This window comes from Scleropages formosus, chromosome 6 (assembly GCF_900964775.1).
Source record: "Scleropages formosus chromosome 6, fSclFor1.1, whole genome shotgun sequence".
Classification (NCBI taxonomy): domain Eukaryota; kingdom Metazoa; phylum Chordata; class Actinopteri; order Osteoglossiformes; family Osteoglossidae; genus Scleropages; species Scleropages formosus.
The window spans coordinates 25,219,953-25,241,444 of NC_041811.1; the positions used below are offsets into that span (position 1 = coordinate 25,219,953).

The 21,492-nt window shown below is 37.2% G+C and overlaps 1 protein-coding gene across 4 annotated transcripts in view; it reads left to right on the forward strand.

Annotated features, from left to right (window-relative positions):
- Positions 1–2,497: 2,497 nt before the first annotated feature.
- Positions 2,498–21,492, forward strand: part of znf462 (zinc finger protein 462) — a 45,564-nt gene continuing 26,569 nt past the window's right edge. For all 4 annotated transcript variants that reach the window (XM_018754475.1, XM_018754491.1, XM_018754483.1 and 1 more), the window contains exon 1: positions 2,498–2,592. The gene's annotated coding sequence lies outside the window, so the exon portion shown is untranslated. The remainder of the gene's footprint in view (positions 2,593–21,492) is intronic.

Genomic DNA, 21,492 nt, shown 5'->3' on the forward strand with positions numbered 1-21,492 from the left:
TATTTCATAATTTGTTCTCACCTTCCTCTGGTTTCCTCCCATCTACCTTGAACCTGCATGCATCTCTCCACACTTACACAAAACTTCTCTCGATCTAGAAGTAGCCTAGAACTACAGACCTGTTTCCCTCCTCACTTTTCTTTTCAAAATTATCCTTTATCTTACTGTTTACATTCAGTTATTGGTATTCCTTGTGCAGAATGATTTTCTTAGTGTAGAAAAATCTTAATTCAAGATTGATCATTCCACCAATACTATACTCTTCACAGTGTCAACAGCTCTCCAGTTTTCTAGGGTTGCTTTACTAGGAGAGCTTGGGATCAAATTACTGATATTTTATAGTTTGAACCTTGCCACTCAGGTCGCTCTTACAAGGTGGTGTGCACTCAGTATGCCGCTTAGTCTTGATCAACAGGATTCCCAAAGGCTTAGTACTGGGCAATTTACTTGTAATCACATCTGTTTCTCTTGGCTTGGTCATTACCTTTCACAGTTTCTCCTGCTTTTGCTATGCAGACAGCATGCAGTTCTTCCTCTCTTTTCCCCCAGCCTACACAGCTATATTCTCTTGCATTGCAGTAAGTCTCTGCCTGGGTCACCAACTACAACTCAGTCTTTAGCAGACAGAGATCCTACATTACCTTGGTAGCCTATCCACCTGTCATGAACACTCCATCAAACTGGGCAACTTGCTCAGTGGGTGGAATGGGGGTTAGAGCTGTTACTTTCCACTTGAAGGACCAGGGTATGAATCCCACCGTAGTACCCTTATTTAGTAGGTTACTGTACAGACATGCTGTTCCAAGTCACCTTGAACAATGCCATTAGCTAAGTCATGAATAATACTCATATAATTCACTTCACCAGTCAAGAGCTTGGGAGGAAGGATTGACTCAAGGTTCAACGTCTTCCACAACTGGGTCATAACATGATTCTGCAAATATTTCCTCCACAAGAAAAAACAGCCTGTACCTCATGCTACATGCTACCCAGATACTGGTCTAGGATATTTTTATATCTCACCTGATTAATGTAATTCCTTTCTGTATGGTCTTTTGGGTTTTGCCATAACACCTCTTCAGCTAATACAGAATGCCACAGAATCAGTTTTGTTTCACCTGCAAAAGCATACCCGTGTCTCTCTTCTGTGCTTCTTTTCATTGCCTTCTTCTAGTTGCCTGTATCAGTTTCAAGACTCTGGTTACAGTCTACAACATGGTCACGGGATCAGCACTTCAAAACCTACTAGACCTGATTTATCCCCACACCCCACAAAGAGTATTGTGCTTCTCTACCTCTCGTCATTTGCTTGTTGCATTCACAAAGTGTTCAAAATCAAAAAGGTTCTTGTTTCAGTGTAGTAGAATGAACTCCTTCACTCCCTCAGAAATGTCAAATCCATCCCACCATTTCTGAATGCTCTCCAAACCCAACTCTTGCTGTTTTTCACCTGATACCCTAACAAGTACATAAATTTGTTCTCTGCCATCTGCTGTGGTTTGGAATTTGAATCTCTCTTGTATAGGGTGACTACTTCAGTAATGAGTACCAGCAAAAGGGCAGTAGTGGACAACCAAGGTATGCTTTGGTAATCAAGTGTCTGTATCTAAAACTCTTTGTCTTACTAAATAGGTAAATATAAATGTATCGAAAGTGGATGGTGGAACTTGATTCCAAATATTATCAAATATATACAATATATATAAATATTATAAAAAATAATGTATATAATTTATAATAACATAACCACATTGCAGATAACACAATAACAGCAAGAACAAAACGACATTATTATTAATACTGTTCTTATTATTACTATCATTATAATCTATCTGTTGTTATTGTGTGCAGTTTTAGAATTTATTATTATTATTATTATTATTATTATTATTGTTATTTTTCATAAAAAATATTTCAGTTAATACGCTTGGCATGCATATGCAGACATGATCATAAACTCTTTGAGAGTTCACTCCGTAGGTCGCATTAAATAAGCATGGACATTTATGACATTAAATAAACGTGGACCACTTCTGAGCTCCTACGCTCCATGCAACCATTCTTCTGCTGCTTCGAAAAAACCTTCCAGACAGCGACAGACGTCGACACAAGTACAGTTTACCATCAACTGTTTATTGGGTTACTGCTAAATGATGGGTAACGGGCGCTGTTCGTTTAAGATAAAGCGAACGTGGACGCTTGCACATTATGGAATAAACCAAAAAAGAAAGATCAGGACGTAAACAGAAGCTCTGTCTGTCTGATAAGGACGTCCATGGAGGCTGAGAGATTTAACATTCATCAAGGATGAGAGCCGTTCTGGACATTGACCGCTCCGCCGTTCTCTCATCTCATGGCAAACTCTTGCGCACCCTCTGGTGCTTGCTAGACTCCAAAAGTTCTTTGTGTTGCCTGCTTTGCAGATTGTCTTCCTTGTCTCTGTGGTTGCTCATTATTCCGAGACAGACGGATCTCAGGTCATCTGCAGCTGCAGCAAAGGAGAAGCAGGAAAGATGGCGATCATGCACTAGACCGGGCACACGCATGAGACACAAAACAACTTTTAGGAACGTCGCTTTTCTGGACGACCCCGTAAGTATAAAAGGAGATACCCAATCGGCAGGCTTTGTTAATGATCCATATGCAATACGCCGTGGCGGACCAAATGATCTAGACTGGAGGAGCTCCTCATGAATGACCTGGAAAGAGGAGCTAAAGGCTTTTTTCTTACTTTAGGACCAGTCGCGCTGACTTGGGTTGGTAGAGCCGGATAGAGAGCACTGCTGGACGCTTTTGTTGGCACCCAAGCAGGCAAAGTCAAATAGATCATGGATTATTCTTCCAATCCAGCTATTTTATCTGCGAGCCATCGATACGTGCGGCTTTTTTGGAGAGCGGAATCGGGAATGCTGCTGCTGCTGCTCCTCATTAGATTTAGAGAGCGTCGCGTTGAGCTGCGTGAGCTGCCTGCTATGCTATCAACTAGGGACAGAGTAAAATTGGAAGCTCTGGTGAGGGTTTTAGGTATGGACTTCGCTCTCTTGTTTTGTCTCTTTGAAAGCAGCCATCGTACGGGTTGCTGTCTCCTCTCAGCACCGAACTGAACCTCCATTAGCGACAGCAGCAGAGTGTGACATTGCCGGTGGTCCACGTCCAGACGCTCCAGTAAAAAGCCCCCGCGCAGTTGTTGACGGCGCTCTCCCGCGGTTTGTCTTTTGCAGTTACGAATGAAAGCTGGTGGGTTTTTAATCATCATGTGTGCATATGTGGTGGAAATCGTGCCACGGAAGGGCAGTGCGGCTGCTTTTGTTTCAGTGTGGAGCACTTTGGAGCCGTGGCTGAGCTCAGCTTAGGCTGGGGATGTGTGTGTGTGCTGTCACCGCTCTCCAAGCAGGTATGTCATTGTGGGGCTTCACCATAAAATGGAGGAAGGGAGATGAGCCTCTTAGGACAGCCAGACAGCACTCCTCATGCAGGAGCAAAGCTCCATTCCCTTCTTTGGTGTATGTGATGTACTTTTTTTTTTTTTTTTTTTTTTTTTTTTGCGTGCTTTTATAAATCTGTTTGGTGGCTGCTGGCGGGGGGAAGAAGTGCGGAGCTTATGCTCTAAGTGAACTAGTCATGTTTTTTCACCAGTCAAGTTTTTTTTTTTTTTTTTTTGTATTGTCAATGCTGTGGACTTCACAAGAAAATGGAGGGCGTTAGGGCTTCCAGAAGCTGGACTCTGAGGAGGCTTGGAGCTGACAGTGTGATGGAGAGAGAGGGACAAAGATGAGATCGGAATTTTAATGCTTTAATTGTGCAGCTTTGGAGCCTACAGGTCTTTAATGTTCTTCAGAGTGGCCTTCTCAGAAGCTGCAAAGTTCAAGCTGGACTGGAAGTTCTTGATGCTGGTCTTCTTGTCAGATTAATACTAAGTAATTAATGACATCTTGAAAGCAGGTACATCAACCATCCTTGTGTTTATCAGACCTCTTCTTGGTGGACATGACCTGCATGGCCACAGTTTTCAACACTGCTGAAAAGAATGATTTTTCCTCAACTTTTTTTCATATCTGCTCATAATGGAGAATTATGTTCTCGGTCTTTTTGTGTAAAACCCTGCTCTCATCAGCACCGTATGACTCAATGTTCTCGGAAACCTACTTTTTTGTTGCCTTGCAGTCTCAAGCCTGCTAAGTCTGTAGAACTGTTACAATTAATTTTCCTCACTCGGTTGTGTATTTCAGGGCTTCTGCAATGCTTTTGTTGAACAAATAGTTTCAGCGAAATCTTGCTGACTAGTAAACAGAGCTAGACAATTTTTCTTTGACATACACTTTGCTAGGTAATCAAAATGGTGGTGTTTCTTTGTGTCATTTCAGAATTGAGGAACTGAATTGTCTCAAGATGCTTTTGAGAAGTGCTGTTACAGATGGTTGCAAAAAATAAATTAATGTCAAAAACAGTAAAAGGTGTTCTGGGTATGTCTGATTATTAGTACTAAAAGTATGTGAAGTTTGATGTCCAAGATAAGCTCTTGTAGTCAGACAGGTGTCTGCTCTAAATGGTTCCATTCCACAGTCATGCCATGTTCTTAAATTCACTCATTACTGTTATGAAAATTAGTAATGCATCATTTGAAAAGTGGCTCATTTATTTCTACAGACTCATGTTAAACCTAACATTCTCATATAAAATGTATAGTTATGTACTGTCACAGCCGCTTCTTTGACAGTCTTATCTAACTTGCTTGTACTTATGGCTGACTTGTGGTATTTCCTAAGAAATGTTAGGCTATCTCTTGCTGGCTTAAACTCTTCAGGTTATGAAGTTGAAACCTTTTTAGCTCACACGCCCAATTTCTTAAACGCTATTCTACCTGCTACTATCATTCTCTGATAATTTTGCAATTAAAATGTTTTCAGTGTTTTTTGCTATACAGATGTAACTAGGACCTTGACCTTGACCTTTGTATATCTGAAACCTTGGATGGATTTGTAGGGGAGGTGCAACGTACTCAAAGTTGTTTTCCTTTAGTTGTCATACATACAGTAGAGACCCACAAAACAAAATCTTGAGTTGAAATCTTGATATTTTTTTTGTCTTGCAAGACATGACATGTCCAAACATTGTTTATATTTTCAACATTTCTTAATCTTAAGCATGACAATTCAAGGTCTCACAATCAACTTGGCTTTTCCAAGTTACTGCTTTGCTTTGCAGCAATAACCTTTACTTTGTAAATATAACTAGCAGATACAAATAGTGCTGCAGGAAACATGAAAACTGTACAATCTTAGTTATAATGAACATTATCATGTTTTACAAATAAATGTAAGGATTTAACACATAACAATACCATAATGGGAAATGGTAAGTAAACCCCTGAGAAGTTCTGGTTTTTTATACATATGTGGATGTGTGATAGTAATTTATGTGCTTTCAGTTGATTAAGGTGACCACATTTGAGAATTGACATTTCAAATTAGCTGTGACGGCCTAGATTTGCACAAAGACAAGAAACTGGTTTCGGTTTTGAAGTAACCATATTGGTGAGGAATACATCAAGGCCAGCAGAGCTGTCACATTGCTGATGACCATATGTGTGGGAAGGGTACAAAAATTCTCAAAGGAAATTCAAGTCCACAATTCTACTGTACAGAAGATAATTTACAAGTGAAAAAAATTCCAGATCATCATAATGTACAAAGAGTAGGCCATCTCTCCAAATTCAGCTGACACACTGACTAAAAAACACTCCAAGATGTCTCCAAGAACTCCAAGTAAACATCAAAGGATTTACGACCATCTGTTGTGGCATTCAATGTCAACGTGCATTATTCATCAATCGGAAAGAAACTTGGAGGTCAGTAAAAAAATAATTAAAAATAAAAGAAAAGCTCATCAGAAGTTGTCTAAAGATCACCTGGGTTTAATACATGACATGTGGAACAATGTGCTCTCTACAGATAAGTAAGGTGGCATTATTTGGCTTGAAAGTCAGACACCATGTTTGACGGAAGCCATTTAAAGTCTTGATCTTATGAATGTCATACTGACTATAAAAATGATGGAAGGAACATTATAGTTTTGTACCGCTTTACTTCTTAAAGCTTGCTTTTTAACCATGACCACCTCTATGTACCAATGAGTACTATAGCACAATGCAAGGCCATCTGTTAAGAAAGTGAAATGAAAGTGTATCTTCCCACAGAAAAATTATGTGACACACTCAAGCAAATTCACAATTGCTTAGAAAGAATAAATTGAGACTTTTGGGGTGACTAAGTCAAAGTCCAGATTTGAATCTAGCTGAGTTGTTATGAGGGAGTTGGAATGAGCTGTGTATTAAAAAAAAACTTTCAGGGGGGTGCACTTAACTTCTCAAATAACTGTCTATAAAGAGGAGCAGGACTTTCAAGCGACTCCAAATATGAAATTGCAATTTTTCACTGTAATTTTTCATTAACAAAATTAGTTTACTCTGAGTTGTATGTTACTTTGGAGAAAAGTGTCTACAAAATGGCACAGCTGGTAGCATAGTTGTTAGAGGTGCTGCTTTTGGACCTAAAGGTCGAAGGTTTAATCCCCACCTCCGGCTGTAGTACTTTTGAGCAAGGTACTTACCCTAAAATTGCTTCAGTAACATTACAAGCTTTATAAATCGGTAAATAATTGTAAGTACCTCAACATTGTAAATTGCTTTGGAGGATAGTGTCAAGTGAATGAATATATGTCAGTGCAAAAAAGGTTTGTGAGACACACCAGAAAAAATAGTTCTTCTGGAAGCAAAATAGGATGTATTATTCAGCTACAAATGAGTTATGATATTTTTGGGTTTTCATAATATGCACAGTACATAGTGCATTGCTTAGGTTAAGCCAACCCCTGCTAAGTTCTACAAATGTGCTTAGAATTTTTTTCTCTGTGATGTTTATTCCCAAGCATTGAAACAATTATTTTAAGATGGCAGTGTTTTATTTTAGATTTTTAAAGTAGAATGTATTCGGTCCTTACACATTAATACTTGGAACATCATCTTTTTTTCTGCAATAAACACCTTTAAGTCTTTTGGGTCAAGTACATGACAGCTTTGCATTGTTTTGGAGTGATTTTAGCCCTTCCTTTAGGTATTTCTGCTCCTGTTTAATTCAGATTGGTTGAATGACTGCAATTTTCAAAAAGTTACTCAGCGAGTAACGTACTTAGTCTTACTTAGCGAGACTGAGATAAGGACTTTGATTTTAGTGATTCGATTTAGATTTTTCCAATGGAAAAAATTCATCATGTTGAAGAAGGTTCTCTTGTAATATTTCAGTGTATTTTGCTCCATCCTTTCTTAGCAAGATGTTCAGTCTCTACTGATGAAAAGCAGCCCCACAGCATGATTCTGTCACCACCGTACTTTATTCTATGGATGGTTTCTTGAGGCATGAGCAGTCCTAGGTGGTAGCACTAGAATTCCTGCTAAAAGGTTCTATCTTAGGCTCTTCTGACCAAAAAAAAACCTTTTCCCACATTGCCACTGGGTCATGCCCTCTGGTAGAATCCTGACATGATTTAAGATTGTTCTTTTTGAGTAATGGCTTCCTTTGTGCCTATGTCCCATACAGTTCAGTATTATACAAAATTCTTGATTATACAAAGTTCTTGATATGGTTTACTATTGCACCTTGAATCCAGTCTCAGGTACTTCTCAGCCAGGCTATCTCTTTCAAAGTGAATATTTGACTCTCTGAACCTGTATGAAACAAGTATACATTTTTGCATACTTAGAGCCTTTTCTAGACAATGCTTAGGTGGTGTGATGTAGCCTCAACTTCCTGATTATTGAACCAACAGTACCCATAGGAATATCCAAAAACTTGGATATGTTAAATATCTTTTTAATAATTAATGCATTTGTATTTTATATATATGTATATATATATATGAATTTGAGTGGTGTTTTATATCCAGATAATATGACCGTTAGTTTTACGTATTACAGGTAGCGGCCAGTTGTGTCCTGTTTTAGAGCAGTTGTATTTCATCTTTGTAAACTTCCACAGCACAGGGACCGAATTCTTCTCTAAATACAGTATCATGTTTCAATTTCTATTTTTTATTAAGAACAATATGAGTTTTATTTTTGATAGAAAATATCACAGAGAATAACATTTCAGTATTAAAAGTTTCAGTATACAAAATTCAAATTTCAAAGACATCAAAGAATTAGCCAAGGGTCTGAATATTTTTGCAAGACATTGAAAATTATTTTAAAGTAGAGGTCAATACTAGTGTTTACAAAGATCACAATATTTAAGATTCTGCTTATAATGGTTTTTAAATAATTGAAGTTTTATATAAAAGAGTAGGCTTCAGGTCACAGGCATGTTCATACAAGATTATAAAATCATGCAGCTATAAACCATAAAGTTTCACTTTCACTTTTAAATGTTGTAAAGTATAAAATAGCATTAGCCTGTGTGATCAGAAAATCACATCCTAATATTTTGCATATTAGCATTTTTAATGAGTTCTTTGTAAGTCCTTCAAATTTCATTTAAGTTGTACAGTGGAACTTTAAAAGCATTTGTTACTACTGTGCACAGTGCCATTGAATTTCACATATGGAGCAGACGTTTTTATATGTATTTACTATAAGCTGATCTCTTGTTTTTCCTTGATTTTTTCTGCTTCTAGTTTCACATGAACCTTTCAGATTTCTGTGTAGCACTTGTGCATTAGGAATAGGATACATTTCAAAGAGAAAACCAGGATAGTCCTTTATGGGTCTTTTAGACGATGTGATGTGAACTTCAAGTATGGTTGGGTAAATCTTGCAGCCATGTTACTGCTGTTTACCTGCAGCAGTGGACTAAGCTAGCACAAAAGGCAACTGAAATGTTCCAAGGAGTCTTTTCTTCTTATGCTTAGACTTCTGAGGAATGAGGGACAGATTCTATGTAACAGATCTTTAAAAACATGGTTAGAAGTCAGTATAAATTTTACGTAGCTGTTTCTGAATGTAGCGGTAATATTATATTCTTGCTGAGGTAACAAACATTTTTTGGTATGATTTTCTCAGACATTTCCAGGCCCAGACATTTTTAGAGATAAATCTTAAGCCTCAGTACCTACAAGTACAGAAATGACTCACTCTGTGGTTTCTAAAATGGTTTAATATTGGTTGAATCTATAGTTAGTTTTAGTCTAATGGCTGTTACATGGGAAGGTGGAATTTTTAATAATGTTATATGTAGACATTCCAGTCATGACACAGTATGACTAGTGAATGCGCACATTGGAATAAGTAGTAGTTGAGGGCATATCTGTCAATATAGCTTGTCAATTTGTTTAAACAGCCCCCAATAAAGCTGATGACTTCTGTGCTTCAAGGGAATAGCTTGAGTGTGCAGAAGAAGCATATTGACCAGTAGTTGTGAAATGAGATGCAAGAAACAAATCTTGCAGAGGAGGTGTGGAAACATTCCAAGGTCTTTGGAGAATGTTCCTCTCTCGCTCTGTTTGTGCAGGACAAGGCCTTCTTTCAGGAAGAACAGGAATGATCTTGTAGGGATATCCACAGCTTCAGCCCATGTGCAGTGCTGGTGTCCAAAGTCTATTAAATATTTAAGGATTTGGAAGAAGGTCTAGTTGGTAAGTTAATATTAATGGCTCTCTTATCTTTCTACCACAACTGCTCGATGGTGGTTTTGGAGTGGCTTACCTGAGAGCATTATATTGAAAACTACTGACCAGCAAGGTAGTGTACATGGCCATTGAAAAAGATGTACATATTTTTCAACTCTAATTTCTCAGTATTGCTGTGGTGACATGTTTAAAGAACTGTGTTGTTTTTGCATCAGCTGTAATTGTTTTGATGTGAACGCTTTATGCATGAGTATAGTAATTGGCAGAATGAACTTTTGCTATGAACCTGTGGTATGTAGAATGAATCTATGTAAGGTACTCATTTCTGAGGTGCTTGTCAGGAAACCTCAGTGACTTTTTCTTTCACACCAGTGTTGGCTCTGCCGGTAGCCGCCTGGCATGCATGTTCAATGTCCCCAGCTGAACCAAATTATCACGCAGAACATCAACTCAGCTCCAGTAAGTACTGAACTGCAGCATAAGCCAGTCTCCTGCGTTAGTGAGAAAATCTGAGAAAGAAACAATGTAACACTGTGTAACGCAAAATGTGTAACGACCAATAAATGAACATGTTCAATGCATATTTGAACAGCAAGATCTAATTTTACTTCTTCTTTTGATACTTTAATATCGACAGCTCTATTGTTGGTTATGTATTACCATTAAATGAAATATTTTGACACGTCAGTATTTATTGCACTGATGTGCCAAAAGACATGTATAGCATACATGTCAGTGTAATTTTAATAAATTTTTCATTGAACTGATACCAAAATTCATTTTATTCTTCTCTGTTGTCAGATCATACTGTATTCTTCAGATTGATTTATTTTAATTATGACCCAGCTTCTTTCTGTATATTAGATAATGCAAAAAAACTTGAATACTAAATCACAATGCCTATTTCTAATCATATCAAAACAATTCTTTTAGTACTTTGTATTTAACTGTTAGTAAATTTGAAAGTGCTACAAACTGTTACAAAATGTGAAACTGTTAGTGACAGCCAAAAACAGCTGTACCAATCATCAATCAATCACTTTTGACAGATGGGTTGTGAAGTGAGTTTGCAGCAATAACTGAAAAAACACTTTAAGATATTTAAAGGGATCAAGAAATATAAGAATAATAAGAAAAAACAGCAAGAATCTCAGTAGAAATTAGGAATTATTTCCCCTTGTTATCACATAGTTTATAGATAAAAAATGTTTTAAAAGATACTTTGGTATGCTTGAACACCATCTCAGTGACCAAGGTCTACATCACCTCAAAACACACCTCTTTAAACAGTGCTTTAGCCCAGAAATACAGCACAACTGGCTTGCTTTATGCTGCTTAAACTTATTACATGAGTGCAGGATTTTAAAAATTCTTTGTACATCATTTATTGCAAATCCTTACATGTAGTATCTAATATTGCACTAGATAGAGAAGAAACTCTGCAAAGAATTTTACCCCATCCAATTTCTTATGTTTACAAGTCATTTATCCTAAGTGCAGCAACTGACTTGAATGTCACTTTGGATAAAAGCATCCATTGACTAAATGCAAATGCAAGCAAATAATTATTTGTGCAGATAGATGCCTTGCATGGATGAAAAATAATATGTAACCTTACAATTTTTTTAAAGACTTCCAAGTACATGCCAACCTTTTCTGTTTTGTCCACAGGTTTTGTTTTGATTTGTCTACATTTTATTTATTTAGAAATACGTGGATTTTCAAAAAAGAGATGGTTGCCTTTCCTTCCTTCAACAACTATTTGGGTACTCCGAGCATTATGATCACATTTATTGAACACTCATGGTTTACCTGTCTTCTTCCATTGTAAAGGCTCTGGGTTACAGGTCAGTACAATTCACATTATGTCTTACTTCAGTTGAGAAACACTACATTAACAGAATTACTAAAAGGCTTACAGGCAATGATAGCAAGACTTTTTTTCCTATTTCTTGGAGTCCCCTTAAAATACTGTCATGCCATCTGAAGTGTACCTATTTGAACTAATACAAGTTCAACCCCTACTGAAAGGAACACAGCAGAGATTTTGAATAATGAGTATTTAGCTGAGGTTGTGGACATCAGCCAAATGCTTTCAGCTTCAACGTCTTCCATGAAACCCTGACATAGCAGATACTACGGTTACAGCTTGCGGGTGAGGTTACAGGCTGGTCTGACTGCCTTGGAATGATCTGCTGGCTACAGAGGACAGGAACCTGGGCAGATCTGAGTTCTTGGTTCTCTGTAAAAGCATACAAGGTGCCCAAATCACTAAGCACACTATTTAATACATTTGGGTTTTATGTTTTATGATTATGAAATGTAATTACATTATTGTTTTAAAGTATGAAAATATAACTTTTTATCTTTGATACATTACATGGCACATAGCCCTTTATTTTAATAAAGCAGAGAGTGAACAGACGGTATGTATTTGCATAGACTCCACGTCTTTGTTGCCAAGTAATTCTTAATACCAATGGAAAAACAGTTAAATTCTCCGTCAGACAGAAGTTTAATTTTTAAGTTTACTCTTGCTCAATGCTTTAACCCCATTCTTAAATTTAGAATTCTGACTTTTCCCAAATGAAACCTAAAAAAAAACACAAGAAAACAAAATCATTTGTTCTACTGTTCCAAAAAGAATAATTGATATTTTCCATCTATTGCATGAAAGTACACCGATTAGCCACAACATTAAAACCAACTGCATAATATTGTGTAGGTCCCCCTCATGCCACCAACACAGCTCTGACCCGTCGAGGCATGGACTCCACAAGACCTCTGAAGGTGTTCTGTGGTATCTGGCACCAAGACGTTAGCAGCAGATCCTTTAAGTCTTGTAAGTCAATCGGGTTGAGATCTGGGGAATTTGGAGGCCAAGTCGACACCTTGAACTTTTGTCATGTTCCTCAAACCATTCCTGAACAATTTTTGCAGTGTGGCAGGGCCACTGCCCTCAGGGAATATTGTTGCCATGAAGGGGTGTATGCGGTCTGCAACTATCTTTAGGTATGTGGGTCCTGGCATTCATGTGGATGTTACATTGACATGTACAACCTACCTAAAGATTGTTGCAAAAATTGTTCAGGAATGGTTTCCGATCAATCATGTGTTGGATGTGCTGGAAAAAAACAAGTCCAATCCATGGAGATCCCACCTCACAACTTACAGGACTTAAAGGATCTGCTGCTAATGTTATGGTGCCAGATACCACAGGATAAATTCAGAGGTCTTGTTGAGTCCATGCCTCGATGGGTCAGAGCTGTTTTGGTGGCATGAGTGGGATCTACACAATATTAGGCAGGTGCTTTGAATGTTGTGGCTGATCTATGTATACTACAATTTTACCATCCTTTTTATTTTAGAAGAAAGAAAATGAAAATGTGAACAGAAAATAATTCTGCAAAGTCAAATTTATATTCATCCCTTTTACAATATATGCATTAAGAACCAGTTGGCACAGTGGCACAGCGAGTAGAGCTGCTGTCTCAAAGTGCTTGGGTGGTGCGAGACAACATGGTTTGATCCCTGCTCAATCTGTGTGGAGTTTGCATGTTCTCCCCATGTCTGTGTGGGTTTCCTCCCACAGTCCAAAGACATACTCTTCAGGTTCCCCCATAATGTGTGAGTGACACAGAGAGAGTGTTTCACTGAGCTATGGATGAGTGACCCATTGAAAGTAGTGTATCTAGCAGTGTAAGTCACCTTGGGTGAATAAGGTGTGGGGGCTGATAACACTACATAGTGTTCATTGGAAGATACTTTGGAGAAAAGCGTCTGCTAAGTGAATAAATGTAAGAACCAGTAAAGACTTACATACAACTGTAAGTTAACTATCTCTTACAAGGTACCTGATAAATGGCACAAAGAACAATATGAAAAGGTGAATGTTCAGTATTTTGAAAATAATCTTTTTATTTAATTTTGCTTGCCTTGATGTACCCACCTCCAAGGAGGCTAGTAAGATGCACAGAGCAGAAGCCAGCACTCTATTGTAGCTTTTAGTGTACATCTACTATTATTTTTAAATGACTGGAAATGTTTTTACAAAGCACACCACCTACACATAATGTTTCTTACTAGGAGTGCATTTTGTTATATAATTTAAATTGAAAAAGGTAGCGTGCTAGGAAAACTAAACATGAATATTTCTACCATAACCTTCATGTTGTATTGCTTTTGATGAATAAAGTAATCTTAAACCAGAAGGACTACTGATTGAATTCTGAACAGTGGTGCTGGGCTTTTATCTTCTTGTTATTCAAAACCATACTTAAGTTCTTATTTATTTTGTATGGAACATTTCAGGAACAAAAATGCCATTTTAAGGGTTCCTTCTCGTTCCTCTTAGAAGTAACAATGATTGTATTATGAGGTGATTTTTTCGTCCTATCACTGCAATTATTACCTCTGAAATACTATTAGTGAATTGTTTATTAAATCATAATCTATTAATTTTACAATAAAATGACTTTTTTCCCCCAAGTAATGCATTGTCATCCAGGGCTCTTATTTCACTTGTTGCCCTTAAAACTTGTATTTCAGCTTTTCAAAGTGATGGAAATCATTTCAGATCATCTGAAATACAGAATAACAATTTAACTATTCAATAAAGTTACAGGGTCTACATTTTATCTGATGTTAAAATGGTTTCAAAACAATGCTGTTTGTGGCTACTTATTTTTTGAAAAGGAATGCGCCTGTATTTATTCAGATGAATTAGGTATCCCATGAATGCATGAGCGTGCTGGTGCACGAGTAGCATTGCTACCTCACAGCACCTGGTTGGTGTGACAGGCCGTAGGTTTGATCCTTGCTCAGTCTGTGTCCTGTTTGCATGTTCTCCCCATTTTTGCATGGGTTTTGGGTTAGGGTTAGCGTGGGTGCTCTTGTTTCCTCCCACAGTACAAAACATGCGGTTCAGATAGATTGGTGATGTTAAGTTGTGTGTGTGTGTGTGTGTGTGTGTGTATGTATAGCTATCCTGCAATGAACTGCTGTGCCATCCAGGGGGTATCCCCCTCAGCCTTGTGGCCTTTTCTTCTGAGATATGCTCTGGATCACCTCTACTTTATTCAGGATAAGTGATTATTGAAATTGGATGGATGGATAAACACATGAGAAAGAAGACCACAGAAATGTCCGGCTGACTCGGCAGGTAATTAGTGATACACAAGTCAATGACGTACAAGTTTCCAGGCCCATGTGTCTGTCATCAGCTATATAACCAAAGAGAACAAATCAGTAGGATTTCATCATACGCATAAAAATACATAGTGTTGTAAGAAAGAAAGTACACTCTGTTACAGTTATATGGTCTTACATGTTACTACATAACTATCCCTGTTCCGGTCTTCATCACTCTTAACAGTAGATAAATATGAACACAACTGACAGCACATGACAGAGTTTACTTTGTGGTTATTTATTCAGCGGAAAACGTGCAGAAACATTGTATAAAAAAGTGTACCCTCTGATTTAGTAGCTTTAGAATGCCCTTGAACTTGATAATTTTCTGTATGAATATGAATGTGTCTGTTACAGTGCAGTGAAGAGATTCAGGACCACTCCGCTTTACAAAACTGCTTCAGCTTGTTGATATTTTAGGGTTTTGTTCTTTTCAAGAACAAAAGATATCTGTGATGATCTCAGAGATGAAATTGTTTCTGCTCTCACTCTGGGAAGTGTCATACAGCCCTTTTCAGACAATATGGAGTCCGTCATTCTACAATGGGAAAGATCATTTACAAATAGAGTACATCGCAGAGAGCTGACAGTCCATATTCAGAGATCTACAGGTCTCTGTCAACAAGGTAAATGTCAGAGTTCCTGAATCCACCTTTAAGAAGAGACTGAACAAGTATGGCTTTCATAGAAGGCAGCCAAGAGAGAATGCCTTCTCTTCAAAAAGGATAGTGCAGCAGGGTTTACGTTTGCAAAACCATCTGAATAAACCACAAGACTTCTGGAGCACTGTTCTCTGCACACATGAGATCAAAGTGATGTTCATCCTCAATTCAAAAACCTAACATTGCATATCGCCAGAAGAACCTCATACCAACTGTCAAGTGGAAAGGTGATACCACACAATCACTGAGTCCACCATTAAGTCCTCTCTACACCAATATACAGGAAAATGTGAGACCATCTGTTTGACAGCTTAACTATCGGCCAAATGTACAGGCGTTAACAGGACAATGATCCTAAGCCCACTGGAAAGTCTGAATCATTGAAAAACAAAAGGATTCAGGGTTTTGGAATGGCGAAGTGAGCCTCATTGAGAAGTTACACAGTACTAACCCTATTCCTAATCTTAAAATGTGCATAAGTGAATGTCCTCAAACATTAATGACCTGAAGAAGTTTTGTAACTAGGAGTGGACTAGAATTCATTCAATGCGATATAAGCGACTGATAAACTGGTAGAGGAAATGGTTTCTTCAAGTTATTGCTGCTACAGGGGTTTATAAAGCTATTGAATCATGGGCTATGCTTTTTTCAGACTTGGCTTCTGCATGTTGACTTATTCTTACTAGCACAGCAGTAAAATCTGTTATGTGTTATTTAACTTGAGGTTATATTTTTAAGCCTGAGGTTACTGTTAGAACTTCATGAGAATCACGGGAGGGTTAATTATGTCCTGATATGTAAGGCCATAGGATTAAAAGATGGTGTACTTTTTCACATCATTGTATGTTGTCCCTTCTCCCTTAAATTCTGCACAACAATGTCATGCCCTATATTGTGAAGCTTATGGCAAGCAGAATAAAAATGCAAGATGTTTTGGGTTTTTCATGTGGGATCACACTGTGCAAGCAGTGGCAGTCCTCATTTATCTGCTTTGTTTGGTATGCTGGTTCTATAAGGTTTTGCAAAGTTGCCACTTTCGGGCAAGAAAATGATACCCGTATGGCAAGATACGTGCAGGGCCAAGAGGGATAAACAGGGAAATCAATGTGTCTCCCTTTATTAAATTCCAGGATATTAGAATCCAGTGAGGCAGGGGATAATGTTTGGCTTCCTTTATTTGAGATGTACATTCAAGTGAACGTGTTAGTGCTTCTGCCCCTGGGTGGTCATACATAGAAAAAATAGAGGAGATGTAGTCATTCCAGCAACATTTTGTGGTAAAGCAGTGACCTTTCTAGTCAGTGCTTCCCTCAGGCTTTGCGTTTTCATCTCCTCTTGCAAAGGAATTGCTAGGAATGATTATCCATGATCCATTGTGGGACCTTACTGATATCCTGAAATTAACTGTTAAGTTCCTGATTTATTTTCAAAATTTTTCCACTTTTTTCAAAATAGCTTTTGGCTCTTTATGAACAGTTCTTCTAATGTAATAGATGAGCCTTGCCATAGGCTACTCATTCCTTCTACTGAGATCGACCGACACTGTAAATGTGTGTATCATCATTGGAAGTAATAAAATTAGGAAAACAGGGACAAAAGTATTTTAAAAAATATTAGTGAATAGTTAGTGTCGCTCAGTGTAGTTCTAAACATAAGTAAATACTGGGCATATTTCATTATATAGATAAGTGGTTTCCCACCTTTTTAGCGCAGGGCAACTGGTTTGAGATGAGGGCTGCGCATGTTAAAAGTCACAGTAAGTGACACATTTAAATGTCTAAAGGAGAAAAAAATTATTTTGATGCATAGGATACTTTTCATTCCAGATGCTATTCTTGTAAAAGTCCAACAAAGAGTAACTGTGAACTTTTAAGTTAGATGCGCATTGAAAAGCAATATGCATCAAATAATAATGATAATAATGATTAAAACTTGACACTTTAACTTTTAAAATGTTCTCAACACTAGTGGCTAACTTGTGAATTCAGAAACCCCAGTATCTGTTGCGATAATCTTATTTTAGCAAGCAGTTTTTTCTTCAGGACATATTATATGAGCAACTTGCTCAAATCATTCTGTAACAAATTTTCCATGTGAAAAAAATGATTGACCCTAAACCTTTATTTTTATTTTGATTTTAATAAAATCAAAGCATTTGAAATTCGGCTGCACAAAACAGAGCTATAGCGTTGCTGCTAAGGATGACTGAGGGACAGCTGGACTCTGCGCTCAGATTCCACCTGAGCAGCCAAACGGCGAAGGTGGGTCTCCTGTCCTCTGCTGTGCTGTCACTCCATGTTACAGGCAATTATTAATCTATACTAATGTATACATTGTACTGTATATATCAGTGTATTCATGTATACAGATACTATAAATGTAATGTAATGCAGCCCATGAGAACTTTTTAAATTGTAACATACTGTATAAGACACAGCTGATCAAATATAGATCCACCCCAGAGACATCAGCATCATTTTATGTCAATTGAAATCTTTTTTATATTATTATTTTAAAGTTGTAACACACAAGCAATCTTCCTCCTTTTTACAGGCAATGTTTGTGCATTGCTAAATTATCATGCCATACAATTAAATTTAAGTTGTTTGGCTAGTAGGTTTTGATATTGAATTTTGTGCATTTTTTTAAATCCTTCGTATTTGCGCCATTGTAGCTGTTGCTTTGCGTTGTAAAGAATCCTTTGTTTAAATTAGTTTATTTAGCTGACGCTTTTCTCCAAAGTGAGTTATGATGTTAAGCTACCTATAATTATTTCTCCATGTATAGTTGGCTATGTATCTTGCTCAAGAGTACTACAGTTGGAGGTGGGAGTAGAACCTGCAACACTGAGGTCCAAAGGCAGTAGCTCTAAACACCATGCTACCAGCAGCTGCTTTAGTGTACTACATGTGTACGGAAAGTTTAGGTATGTCCCTCTCTTACCTGCAATGTCCAAAAGAAGAATGCAATTAAACATATCAGATTTAACTGGTATTCATGGATGACTACTTTCTACTAATGCAGGGAGGCATTGGATTTTGTAGTGGTTAAGGAACTGGACTTAACTGAACTGAAAAAGTCAGTTAATCTGGGGGAGGGGTGTTGTAGGTGGTTACAATGCTAGCCTATGCTTTTATTGATAGCAGTTGTTTAAAACAGTGCAGAAATTCACTTTGTTTTTATGCTCACTTCTGGATTGTTCCATTTGTGCAACAAGATCTCAGAAATGCAAGCACAAAGGGGGGCGTGCAATACTTCCATCCTTCAATGATCTCAAAGTGGTGGGTGACCATTCAACGGGCTTAAGTTTGAAGCTGCGGCAAAACTGGTGAAACTGAGGATTCCTGAGCAAGCCAATGTTCTCACCAGTTCTGCAGTGTAAGGCAATTCTGTGGAAATTAAGGAAAAGCAGCAAACGTGGCATCTCCAAGCTGCCTGTCCAGTAGGCCTACTCTGATGAAGTGAGGAACTTAACCTGTGTTGACTAATCTTTTTGGCCCATGCAGCACTGTGAAGCAAACCTGACTTTGGATCTCAGTGAATTATGCAGTAAAGTTTTAAAAAAAAATGCATTTTTATGCTTTAACAAGGAATGGAATTTGTCCATCTCTATATGGATTAGCTGTGCACTGAAATATTTCGAAACCTAGTTAAAGTCTACAAGGTGTTCTATAATTTGTTCCCTATTGATAAATGTAGATTACATTTGAAAGAAGGCTGTTAGGATCACTTGTCTGAAATTGTGGCTTCATTATCTTCATACTGTGCTAGAAGCTGGCTGTCAGCCATATCTGAGAGGAAACAGTAGATGCTCTCCTTGAGGAACAAAGACAACTCTCAGAGCAAGGTTGCCTATGTGCCTGTGTCCTACTGTGCCTTTGATTTATGTCTTAAATAGGTTGCATTTGATGGAAAAAGGAAGCACACTTTGGTACACTGAGGTAAAGGAAAAAACTGGGTTATATGTCAGGTAACCATCTGTTAGGACTTGGTCGAAGGTTAGTGTGACCTTGTATTTTAAGTTCCACAGAATTAAATGGCAAATGAGTCCTTGACTGAAAGAATAATGTAAGTTTGTGTTCTTCTTTCTGGCATTTAAATTGTAGAGGAGGTATATCTCCAGTTTAAAAATTCTCCCTCTTGTATACCTTTTCAAAACAGATAAGTGCTCTTTCTGTCCTGGCATATTTTGATATGAGAACTATGCCCCTGTTTTCATATATGCAGCTCTATTTTAGTATCCATTGGACACCTATGGATTTTGCATCTCTCTTGCAGTACGCTGTCATTATAATGTCATTATGTGAATGGAAAAATTGGTTTCTCTTCCACACACAGTTAGTGATAATAGGTTTTAGCCCTATACTATAAATGTATAATAAACTGAAAGTTTTACAAATGATAGAAGGACATCTCAGTTTAATGTACTTGCAGTGTAAAAAAGCTGACTGATAGACCATGATATTTACAATATATTGTCTGGTTTAATCTTATTAACCTTTTGTAGGAGGAGAAATTCTCAAATGGATCTACTGATCATAAAATGTTTTAAAAAATGTAAAGCTCTCATTGTTCAAGGCTCTTTTGGAAGCCTCATTTTATGTTTCCAGCATAGGAGCTGGATTAAAAATGATAATGGAGGTGGTTTACAATCTTATTTTTAAAAATTACCATTTGTAAACACTTCTGTTTTGAAATTGTGCTGCTGAGACTGTTGGCAATAGTTTTATTTTTTCATGGGACTGCTCAACATGGATATTACTGAGGGGTAATGTGCTTCTAATTATATCAAGAACGCAAGTAGCTAAGTGTGAGAGATAGTGTTCACTGCCACAACATGGCAAAAGGATTCTGGAATGTCAAAGGACCTTTTATATTTGGGCACAGGATAAAATCAATACCTTTCGAAGTCATCCTTGTCACCACACCAGAGATTATTTGAACATCTGGGAATACAAGAATATAATATTAGAAACAGAGAGGACCTATGTCTCTCAAAATGATGCCTTCATAATAACTTCATTCTGAAATTTTGTTTTTACTATGTCATAAGACAATAGATCCAGCTGTGTTCTACTACTTATTTTGGATCTTCAGTAAACAGGTAGCATTTCGTCCAGGAATGTCATCTGTTTTTGATGTACTTTAAGTCCAGAAAAATGTCTGAATACTAAAGCCAAATTTGACTCATGCACTTTTTGGAAAAGTGAATTGTTTTCAAATAGGGAAATTTTATTCCACTTTTTAAATTCCATTTTGTGTATTAATTCATATTGCTTTTATGCTATTTTTATAAATTGATGGAAATTTAACTTTATTTTTGTATACATGTGATTTTTTTTCAGTCTGAAGGGCTTTGACAAGGGCTAGATGGAGAGAAATAAACAATAACATTTTTAGGCTCCAAAAAACTTATTAATTTTATATTTTAGAAATTTTACAGAAAGCACAAATTAGTGTGTGTATCAGTCTGTTTATCAGTGTGAAAACAAATGTGTCTGACATTATTTGCTTTTAATATTTGAGTAAGCCACCTTCCTACAATGAAATACAGCAAAAATGATCTCCCTAAATCCCCTGATGGCTTCTGCGGATGGATCAGATGGATCTTTGTTAATGAGCAGCACTGAAAACTTTGTAGAACATCAGATTTTCTCTTCTTCTAATTTTAATAAATTCAGTTGGTACTTCTTTCAATTATATAACAAGTTTACAAATACATGAATGAGAGCATGTTCATTCGTCCTTAAATGTGTAATAATATTCATAGATGTAATGAATTGAAGCAAACCTGTGGTCTTATTGTTAAATTTTTTCCTCCCATTTCCTGACAAGATAATACTGAAGCTATTTTTCAGGACAAGTTAAAAGCATTTAAGGAAACCTCTAACCTCTGACTATCTCTATCTGATAGAGGTCTAATAAATGTCAAGGTTCTTCAATTAACCTATTTCAGAACTTCTGCTACTAAAAGAATGTAAAAGTAGCTTGGAGAAAAATTTTTTCCATGTGAAAGCATAGT